Here is an 8,551-nt window from a genome sequence, read left to right on the forward strand (position 1 = left end):
TTGCGTGCTCTTCACCCCTGCTGTCCTCAATGTTATCTGACAAGGAGCAGGATGGGGACTGTCACATGCAGCTGCGGTGGCTTCTCCCTGGTGCAGCACGGCGAGCTCACTGCAAGCCCGCTCAGCTCCTTGGGAAGGAAAGCAGGATGCTCTCTGTGCCCACAGCACTGGAGAGCCAGGGTTCCTGCTCTGAGGGAGCAACAGCCCCCCCCCCCCACCCCTGGTACCCCAACAGCTGGCCCTTCACCTTTCACAGGCTCCCCACACCCGTCACCTTCCCTGTCTGCTCCCCAGCACCCCTCTCCTTGGGGCGTGCTGCCTGCGGGGCTGCCGAGCAGCAGGAGCAGATGAGACATGGTCCCTAGAAGCGGGATGCCCCCCCCCCCCGCCCCCCGGCCCCCCATCTGCACGGGAGGAAGCGGAGATGCTGCAGAGCTCCGGAGATCAGAGGGACCACGGGAGGGCTGCGAACCCACCCACGGCGCCGGGGCCGCTGCAGCTGACGCCCGTCCTTCGGTGAGCCTGGGTGCCCCCCCGCCGCGAGTACAGCCCTGTGGGACGGGTGTGAAATCCCCCCAGCCTCCTGCTCCTCCACCCATGGCCTCTGAGGCTGTGTCCTCGCCATCCCGTGGGTTTCTGGGGGGCTGCGGGCAGGGGCTGAGCTGGGAGCCCCCCACACCAGGGGTTGTGCTGGTGTCTCCCAGCCTGGTGCTGCAGGGGACGAGCTGTGGTCAGCGGGAGGCTCTGGTGACTCCCCGCGGTGTGAAATACGGCACCGGCACGAGAAGAAAGGCATCCTGGCTGGCAGCAGCAATCCTCACTTGAAAGACGACGACCCGGTTTAGGGTTTCAGGACAAATGGAGCGACAGATAGGCTCAAATCAGGCTCCCCGAACCCTCTTCCTGCCCCTGCCGCCCATCTGAGCGAAACCTCTGATCTCTCTCCAATTCCCTGCATAGCGCTGGGGGCCGTTGCGGGTCTGAGCCGGGACCGTGAAGCCACTCCGGGGGCGGCAGGGCTTTGCAGCCTCCTGCCTGCCCTGCTCGAGGCTTGCCGGGACCATGACCGCGGCCCCACAGCACCCTTATGGGATGAGGGTGGCCGGGAGCTCACCCAGCCCCTGGGAGAGGGGCGAGGGGGGAAATCCACACCCAGCAGGAAGGGGGAGAGCGAGGGGAGCACGGGCATGCCCTAGGATGAGGGGCAAAGGCGGTGTTTGGGCAGAGGCGGTGGCAGAAGAGGTTTCTCCTCCCGCACCCGCGGGCAGCCGAATCCGAATCCGGGGGCCGGCTATTGGAAGCAGGTGTGCTGCCCCGCCACGCGATGGGAGCCATTAAAGAGAAAGCCTCTAAATAAAATTTATGCCCGTCTCTCCTCACCCCTCTCTCCTGAAACACATTACGCCGCGCTCCTGCCCCGTTCGGGGAGACCCGCTCCGTTTGCCCCCCCGGGACATCCCGGGGCCGCGGGGGGGGGGGGGGGTTGGCGATGGGCATGGAAATGCATCAGGCTGTCCCGGCGGCCCCCAATTCATCTCCCTGGGAGTCCGTCGGGAGGGATCCCACGGGAGGGATCCCACCGCACCTGGGCTGCTGCTCGGCCCCCGGCCGCCCGCTTGGCAGCAGCCCCTCGCTGGGCGGGGGGAGCGAGGGGGGGCGGGGGGCAGCAGCTCCCCCCATCACCACCGCTTACCCCGAGGTTTATTATTACACAAATGTGAATTCCAGAACCGGCATCTGGGGAGCAGCTGCTGGGAGTTAACCCCTTCTGGGCTGCGAGAAGCAGGGCAGGAGGAGCGGATGTCGGGCCTGAGCGTGGCCGTGGGGGGGTCCAGTGCCGGGGGTGCACGCTGGGGCTCCCCCCGTGTGCTGCAGGGCGCCTGGGCACCAAGTGCAAAGGGCATTGGCTTCGCAGGGACACGCGGCGTGCATGGATGGCGAGGTGGGTTCCTCCCTCTCTTTTTTTCTCTCTCTCTCTTTTTTTTTTCCTTTTTTAATAACACGCACTTCTGTTTCCATTCAGAGGTTTTATGGGGATTTGCTCTGCCTCCTAGGCAAGGCCTGAATTTGCAGTTTGCTTTGGGACACAGCTGCAGGGGATGCTGCGCTTGGCTTCTGAGGAGCAGCGCGGAGATAAGGGGTGAGAAGGGGAGGCCAGCCGCTGCCTAGCAGAGAGGGCTCAGCCGCACGCCGTCGATCTGGCTAGCACATTTTTGCTTGAAGACGGATGTTTGGGTAACACCCTTGCAAAGAAGACAGCCCCTAACAACTCCTACCGTCCTGCCAGCCTTTATGGCACCTTTGCAAGGCTTTAGGGGCTGCTCAAAAAGACTGATATTTCTGCCACCGCGACTGCCCTGGCTCGCTAAGCTCCCGCAGCGCCCTGTGCCCCCCAGGGTGACCCGCCGGCTGGCCTGCTGGGGCTGGCACAGACGTGGAGACATCTACCTGGCTCCTGGGAGCGGGGCAGGCAGCGACGGGACAGCGACAGCTCCTCGAGCTGCGTCCCTCCTGAACTGCAGGCCGCCTGCTCCCGCTGCGGCTCTGCCCACAGACCCCCTCCAAGCTCCTGACACCAAAGTGGAGCTGACAGGGAGACTTGACAGACAAAATAACAGCAGCCAGAGCAATTGCTGTCTCCCGAGGAGGTGTTTATAATGCGAGGAACCCCTGAAGGGATCTGAGCAGGAAGGGGAACAGAAGCTCTTTTGCTTGGGCTGAGCTCCTGCCTGCGAGCCGGAGCGTGGAGCCCAGCCAGCGCGGCCGCTCTGCCCGCACCGCCCGGGGCAGGGGGAGCGGGGCTGGCAGCAGCTCCTGCGGCTCAGCAGCGCCTGCAGCCTGTGCTGCCGTGCCAGAAAAGCCTCTCCTCGCCTGTCAGGCAAGTGCCTCGTCTCTGCGGGCCCAGCTCCGACTCCTGCCCGTTCTCCTCATCCTCTTTGTCCCCCCCTTCCTACCCCGAAGCTCTCTCTGCCTGTTTTCCCCAGCCTGCAAGACCTTTGGGGCAGGGGATGAGCCTCCCCCCAGGCTCCACGAAACCACCCCGAGGTGCAGGGGTTCAGCTCGGGTGGATCTCAGCGTGCGCCTCAGCACCGCGTCCCTGCCGCCCGCAGCTCCGGCAGCGGCGACCGCGCTCGCTTTCCCCGCAACAAGCTAATCCCGCTAGGCAGCAGGGGCAGGGTGACAAATTGTTCTGACTAATAGTCTAAACAATGTGGAGCAATGGAAGTCAGGGAGCAGCACATAAAATATGCAGCACGCAGGGGGCTGGGCTATTTTTTTTGATTATCAGATGGGTATTCCAGTGCCGGGATCCATCAGGAGCAGAACAACGCGTGTCCGACTCAATAACATCTCAGGAGGGGCGGTGGGGGCTGCAGGAGCTTCTTCCTGGGTGCAGCTGGGCAGCCTAGCCCCAAGTGAATGGGGTCTGACAATGGGACACCTCTCCCTGGTACATGGGGGCTTCCGTGGCATCTCCCCAGGGAGAGGGGGTGCGAGGGTCTGACCCTGTCCCAGGGCTACCCGAAGGGGCCGGGCAGACAGGGCCCAGCAGAGGATGTGTTCGAGCACACAGAGCAGGCTTGCTGTCATCTCTTTGAAATTCCTTTGCATTCGGAGTCATTCTGAAAGTCAAAAGCTGTTAGTTTCCCCAGGATGCCCAGGGAGGGTTATTGACTGGGTTTGCTCTGATGATATTTCTCTGCACAGCTGTTCGTGCCATCAGCAGCGGGGTTTCTCTTTAAAAAGAAGATATTTTATCCATTAAAAAGAGATCTGTAAATGATGGATATGTATTCAGCCTAAGACTGAGTGATGAAATCCTCTCAGAGGTGCAAGGATCCAGCTCTCTGCCTGTCCCTGATGCCTGCCAGCTCTCGTGGAGGCTGCGCGGCTCTCGGAAAGCCTCGGGGCCGGCAGCATTGTGCAGGGCTCAGGCCAGGAAGTTTTCTCTCCCAAGGCTCCTTTCACTTCCCGTGTCGGAGCAGGGCAGGAATGCTGTGAGAACAACCCCTCAGGAGCTGTTTGGAGACTCGCGCTTCCAGCTGGAGGAGAAAGCGTAGGGTCAGCAGAAGGGGAGGTGGAAGAGCTGGCGGCGGGGAGGAGCGAGCGCTGCTCTCTGCCCTCCGCGAGGGGCCCCGCTCCCCCTTGCCCACCCGGAGCAGAGAGCTGCTCGGGCTGTCACGGCGCTGTGTTCTCCTGGCTGGGTCCTGGGCCCTGGGAACACGCTGTTCCCGATGTCCTGCAGCCCGCCTGGGGGCACACGGGCAGCGGGGTGCCTGGGCTGCCTACCCCAGAGCCGGCGCTGGCAGCCTGCAGGGCAGGGCGAGTCTGCTGCTGGCACACGGGGGCTGCACCAGGAGGTGGCTCCGGAGGGATGCAGGAGGTCTGATGCCATGCACAGGCACGGCAGCTTCTTGACTCCCGTCACTCCTGCCTCAGAGTCTCAGTGAGACCATCTGTGGGATCTAACACCTTCCTCCCCCCACCCCAAAGGGTGCTATTTTATTCCCATTGCCATAACTTGGCTTTTTAAACTCTGTTGCTTCGTTCATGGGATAAATGCAAGTGACCTGAACCTCGCATGCCCAATTGGCACGCAACGCCTCCTTTCTTGTTTTACACTCCTCGAGTTCTCATTTATTTTTGAGCTAGGTCATTTATATTGTATGGAAGTATGTGCCCTGGAGCCGGCAGGAGCACCAGCTGCGCTCGGCATGCCCTGCTGCTAGCAGTTGTGCCAGAACCGATGGTGACAGTGGCAACAAAAGAGTCTCCGTTTGACCACCGCCCCCTCTTGTTGCCACCTCCTAAGAGACAAAAAGGAAATGCCACAGCTCCTGCGGTTCCTCCTCCCTGGGATCGACTCACCTGGTCGGCCAGGTCGGGTAGGAAGGCCACGTAGTGTGCTGGGGAAATACCCGACACCTTCCCCCCCTCGCTTACAGCCCCTCCTGCACACACGGCCGGACCTTCACCTCCTGTCTCGCAGGTGCCTGCGTGGCCGAAGCACGGGGAGGAGAAGGCAGAGACAAAGGGGACACGGAGAGAAGCAGGCAGAGAGCAGCAAGTCAAGTCGCAGGGGCAGGAGGGGGATTTCTCCGCTGAAATTGGGAAGGAGGGCTCAGAGTTCGTCCCTGTCTGCGCCTGATGCAAATCTGCTCGCCGGCAGAGCAAAGCATTGCTCCCAATATCACAGGTTTGTGTCACACACAGGAAGAGCCCAGACACGGGGTAATAATAAACAAATAGGAGGAAAAAAGAGACAAACAAAAGGTCGCAAACAGCGGCAGTGTTGGAAGGGGAGCGCTCCCCTCAAAGGGAGGCAGGCAGGCAGCGTGGCAGAGCCAAAATGCTTTAAAAACCTCCCTTTTATATGGCATTTGTTCTTCAAAGACATAAGGGCTTGTAAAAAAGCTCTGCCATTTACCTCTGCCTCTGACATGTTAATGGTTGTATTTTTGAATCATTAAAAATTGAAATGCGTAACACTTTCAGCGGCTGCCAAACCTCTCCACAGCCCAGCTCTCCCCCTTCTGCTCTCCTCCACCAGCCACCTCTCCCTCTGTTTTCTCCATGTGCTCTCTCCTCTCCTCTCTCTCCGTCTCTTCCTCCTTCCCTCTCTGCCTCCTCCTCTTCCTCTGCCCCCCGCCCTCCCTCCCTCTGCCGCTTGCCCCCAGCCCCCTCCCCGTGGCTCCTCTGCTGGAGCTCCCAGTCTCAGGAAGCACTTGATAATCTGCTGCTTTCATATTCTCACCTTGCCGTTCTCCTATTCAGCGGGACTTGGAGAATTAGAAAATGTATTTATCTAGGTACACTGGAGAGCAAGAGAAACAAAGAAACCAGCAGGGCTTTTCTAACGAGGAATGACTAATATGGCCCAGGAGGGCCTGTCTTCTTCCAAGCACTCAATTTTCCCCGGGTTTTGCATCCAAAGATAACACTGGCAATGCCAGTGGCAGCGATGGGGCACCTGCCAGCCCGCAGCTACTGTGGGTATTGTGCTCCCCGCAGGGGCTGCCACCAGCTGCAGCGAGCGCCGCTGTTTGTTTTACCTGCTCTCTCAGATGTGACACAACCTGCCGCAGCCGGAGCCATCGGTGCACAGCCAGCAGAAGCGAGGCCTTGGAGAAGCCGCTCTTTGGCCGCTGGTGGCCCTGCCCGAGGCTCTGGCACTGCCAAGAATTTCAGATCCCAAAGCACAGCCGTCCAGAGACCAGCCTTGGAGCAGCTTCTGACAGCGTGAGGACCACAGAGGAAACGCTTTTGGGTTTTCTCAGGACTGCCCATGACAAATGCCTTCATGGTCCTCAGCGTGGCCTCTGTAAGTACCCGCAGCAACCACCATGTGCTGCCCAGGCAGCGTCCAGCTGGGTCTGAAGCCTCGGAGGACTCCCATCCTTTGGCTGGGATCTCAGCAGGCTCCTGTCCTGTGATAGCCCCAGCGTGGTGGGGAGAAGCCTGCTTTCTGCTGGGATTTCCGAAGCCTTCCTTCTGCCGGGCACGGTGACCCCCGTGCAGAGGGGCTGAATGCCTGCTCGCCCCTGGGCTCTGGCTGGAGCCAGGCTCTCTTCCTTCCATCCGATCTCTTCAGCACCCATCTTGCATCGAATGCATTCGACAAGGATAGAAGATATCACGGTTTGCCAGTTCATTTGGGATTTTTATTGAAAACGAGGAGGTGGGATGAGATTTACTGAGTTGAGGTGGATACAAGGCATCAGTGGATTTCTTTTTCCCCAACAGAGCAGCAAATGCGGTTTAGTGGGCACAGGCAGGAGAGCTGGTTCTAAGAGTTTTGCTTGTGTAGTCTAGAAAAATACAGAGGCTAAGAGGTTTGTACGCTGGGGAGGAAACACCCGGGAATGCAAGGAACTCTTTAAGCGAGAGGACACCGTCAGCATAAAGCTAAATTGGTAGAAACCTGTCATGAGTAAATGTCAGCTAAAAATTAAAGGTTTCTCCTAATCATCAGTTGAGGGAGCTTATAAAATAGCTTTCCAAAGGGGTAATTGAGGGAAGAAATGTAACTGGTTCAAGATGGGAGCCTGACACATTTCAGAATTTCACTTTGGGATGGAGCTGAATTTGACAGCCCAGCCCCCCGACTAGGTCCCTCTCCAGCCTGCGACCCACTGCACGTGTGGATGGGGGCTTGGTCCTGTCCTGCAGCCTGCCGCGGGTCCCAGGCCCTCCTTGCTGGCCGATCCCTTCCCTGCTGCTCCTCTCCAGAGCACACGGATGCTCGTGCACACGGATGCTCATGCACACATGGATACTTGCACCCACAGACACTTGCACCCACAGACACTCTCACACTGCGCCCTGCTGCCTCCCCCACAGCAGACCAGCCTCCTCCTCCCTGCCCAGTGGCACACCGACCACGTGCAGCCCCGTGCACACACACCCCCTGACTCACCTGTCCCCAGCACAGAAGCCTCTCTGCTGGTTAATAAGCTGTGGCATGCCAGACATTGAAAGAATGAAAATTGGCCAATTTTTTAATATTTTTAATCCCATCACATGTGCTTTACAGGTCTGAGCAAAGCGCTTTATGACGCCTTAGCAAGGAAATGGAAACTATCACTGGGTATAATCTACCTGAGCAGGATTGACCCCTGATCCCTGATGGCTGCAGCGGTGACACCGGGGGTGCTGCCACCGAGCTGGCCGGTGTCCTCCCCGGCAGGAGGTTGGGGGTTGAAGGAATGAAGGGATGGGCAGGGGTCGGGAGCCAGGGAGCCCCTGACCTGGTGAGTAGTGCAGAAATGGGGCTGGCCAGGGGTCCTTGAAGCTGCTCGGGGTGCAGTGGCTGATGTGCAGCCTGTGAGTGCAGCCCGCTTGTATTTCTGTAAGCAGAGGAAGCAGGTCCTTCCTGGCAGGACTCCTACAGCGGGGTGCAAAAGGCACTGGAGAGAGGCAGGGGAGGAGCGGGGACAGAACAGCAGATGTCTCTGGCCAGCCCTTTTTTTGCTATGCTTTACTCAACCATCCCCCCTTTGCTGCTGTTCGCTCACAGCTCGTCCCCCGTGGAAGGGCTGGGATGCAGGCAGGTGATGTGCAGAAGCAGGAACGATGCTGGGTGAAATGCAGGAGCCGGGGCACTGCTCCCCCCTCCAGCAGCACTGCTGCCCCATCCCAGGCAGCTCCGGGAAGGGCTGAGCGAGACAGGCTTCTGTATGGGCTCCTTTTTTTATTTTATCATATTTATTTATTTATTTATTTTTATATTTTATCAGGGAAAGGTACTTTTTCTTCTCCCTCTTATTCCACCCTGAGTGTTGTGCTTTACCACTGACAAAGGAGCAGGAATTCCACGCATTTCTTTGGCTGTTTAGCAGAGCTGCTGCCCTACTCTCCCCTGTCAGACACTAATCTCTCCTAATATTTAACAGTCCCAGTAGGCAGCAGGATTTATCCTCTGGCCTTTCTACCTGTCATTTCATCCCTTCTCACTAAGAAGCCCTTTGATTCCCTTCCGAAAAGAGGTGCCAGGACCAGCGTGATGGATCGGCTCATGCTGGCAGTTAGAGAACCAGCTCCATTTTTCTCT

General features: G+C 58.8%; 1 long non-coding RNA gene across 1 annotated transcript; it reads left to right on the top strand.

Moving 5' to 3' along the window:
* The first annotated feature begins 1,770 nt into the window (after positions 1-1,770).
* On the top strand, positions 1,771-7,492 carry LOC106042959 (uncharacterized). The gene is made up of 3 exons (XR_010834818.1): positions 1,771-1,942; positions 2,024-5,197; positions 6,066-7,492. It is a non-coding gene; the product is annotated as an uncharacterized lncRNA (long non-coding RNA).
* The last annotated feature ends 1,059 nt before the right edge of the window (positions 7,493-8,551 follow it).

Source organism: Anser cygnoides, chromosome 13 (assembly GCF_040182565.1).
Source record: "Anser cygnoides isolate HZ-2024a breed goose chromosome 13, Taihu_goose_T2T_genome, whole genome shotgun sequence".
Classification (NCBI taxonomy): domain Eukaryota; kingdom Metazoa; phylum Chordata; class Aves; order Anseriformes; family Anatidae; genus Anser; species Anser cygnoides.